Consider the following 2,590-nt stretch of genomic DNA (forward strand, 5'->3'; position numbering starts at 1 on the left):
TGTGAGTGTGTGAGAGTGTGAGTGTGAGTGTGTGAGAGAGAGAGAGATTGTGTGTGTGTGTGTGTGTGTGTGTGTGTGTGTGTGTGTGTGTGTGTGTGTGTGTGTGTGTGTGTGTGAGTGAGTGAGTGAGTGAGAGAGAGAGAGTGTGTGAGATTGTGTGTGTGTGTGTGTGTGTGAGATTGTGTGTGTGTGAGTGAGTGAGTGAGTGAGTGAGTGTGTGTGTGTGTGTGTGTGCGTGTGTGTGTGAGTGAGTGAGTGAGTGTGTGTGAGAGAGAGTGTGTGTGTGTTTGTGTTTCTGCAGTGTTTAAACTTCCCCAAATATGTCATGATTCATGAAGCATGTCTTGAAAATGGCTCGTACCTTTGCTTTGTCGTCCAGGATTTGCTGTCGAATATCTTTATGTTTTTCCAGCAATCTCTCCAGTCGTTTGTCCTGAGCTTCTTCCAGCTGGAAAACATACAAACATGTACACGCTCACAGACGTGTTCCAGTACACGCAATCTACACGTGACAGCAGAGCGATGAACATGTCACAACAATACTGCCACATAAGATGTTCCTGGAACATAGAAACACAGAACCAACCCTCAAATAACTAATAACTAACCCTCAAACAGCAGCATCTGACTGGCTGATAGAAATCTTCACGCAGCACAGACGCTGATCCAGCGGTTTCTCCCAGACACACAGACCTCAGCACAATACCCACATTATCTATCATACAGAAGCAGCAAAATACCCTAACAATAAAATATTAAGCAGGATCACAGTCATGCCGTTGTTCTGAATAAAATCACAGCTGTGATTGGCTGCAGTTGATCACATGACTGATGTTCTGACTCTGAATGTCATATTGATTAAATACAGCAGCTCATGAACTACAAATGAGTTTACAGTTTAATGCTCAATTCACACACAATCTTCCACTCTGTCCATGAAAAAACTCAATAAGACACACGACTTCTTTGCTTCATAAAGACCTCTAACACTAGCTTGCTCTATTCTTTTTCTATTCTATCTGTTTTTTAATTTATTATAAAATATAAACCTTGCTACGTGTACTGCGTTAGGTTAACTGAGACTTGCGCTGCAAAAAAATGCTTTTCTTTCTTAGATTTTTTCTTGTTTCCAGCCACGATATCTAAAAATTCTTAAATCAGAAAGGATTTTCTAGACAAGCAAAAATTATTGTCTTGTTTTCAGAAAAATTAAGTCAAAATTAAGTGAGTTTATGCTTAGAACAAGCAAGAACAAAAAATCTAAGAAAAGCATTTTTTGCAGTGTGTTATAGCACTTGCATATCATTGCTCTTTAGTTGATTTTGATTGCTTATATTGTCCTCATTTGTAAGCTGCTGTGGATAAAAGCGTCTGCTAAATGAATAAATGTAAATGTATAAAGACGGTCATTTGTCGGCACCTGCAGGTGTAACAATGTAACTGTAGCATCAGCCGCAGTACAATATACATTCAATGAACTAAAATAATCTTCATCCTGGCAGCCAGTAATTCACAGCACAAAACACAGGGTTCAGGACAAACCATTCTTTCTTTTCCCTTTTAAATGTTGCTCTCTATTAAAGGGGTCATATGATGCGATTTCAAGTTTTCCTTTCTCTTTGGAGTGTTACAAGCTGATTGTGCATAGATAAGATCCCTGAAGTTGCAAAGACTAAAGTCTCAAAACCAAAGAGATATTCTTTATCAAAGTTAAGACTCTGCCACGCCCCCCTAAAACAGCTCGTTCTAACACGCCCCCACATATCTACCTCACTATGTGGAAATATTTGCATAATGCTTAGAACAAGCAAAATAATCATAAAAATAATAATAAAATAACAATAAAATGGGTTAAGTAAAATTCTTATTTCAAAGAGAAAACAATATTATTTTGCTTGTTTCAAGCAAAAACTTACTTAATTTTGACTTGTTTTTTTCTGAAAACAAGAATAATTTTTACTTGTCTAGAAAATAATTTCTGATTTAAGATTTTTTTTGAAAAAAATCTAAGAAAAGCATTTTTTGCAGTGTGTTATAGCACTTGCATATCATTGCTCTTTAGTTGATTTTGATTGCTTATATTGTCCTCATTTGTAAGCTGCTGTGGATAAAAGCGTCTGCTAAATGAATAAATGTAAATGTATAAAGACGGTCATTTGTCGGCACCTGCAGGTGTAACAATGTAACTGTAGCATCAGCCGCAGTACAATATACATTCAATGAACTAAAATAATCTTCATCCTGGCAGCCAGTAATTCACAGCACAAAACACAGGGTTCAGGACAAACCATTCTTTCTTTTCCCTTTTAAATGTTGCTCTCTATTAAAGGGGTCATATGATGCGATTTCAAGTTTTCCTTTCTCTTTGGAGTGTTACAAGCTGATTGTGCATAGATAAGATCCCTGAAGTTGCAAAGACTAAAGTCTCAAAACCAAAGAGATATTCTTTATCAAAGTTAAGACTCTGCCACGCCCCCCTAAAACAGCTCGTTCTAACACGCCCCCACATATCTACCTCACTATGTGGAAATATTTGCATAATGCGCCCAAATGTTCACGCAAAGAAAGAAGGTGTGGTTTCAGTAACCGC

Source organism: Sinocyclocheilus anshuiensis, unplaced genomic scaffold, assembly GCF_001515605.1.
Source record: "Sinocyclocheilus anshuiensis isolate Anshui unplaced genomic scaffold, SAMN03320099.WGS_v1.1 scaffold7648, whole genome shotgun sequence".
Classification (NCBI taxonomy): Eukaryota; Metazoa; Chordata; class Actinopteri; order Cypriniformes; family Cyprinidae; genus Sinocyclocheilus; species Sinocyclocheilus anshuiensis.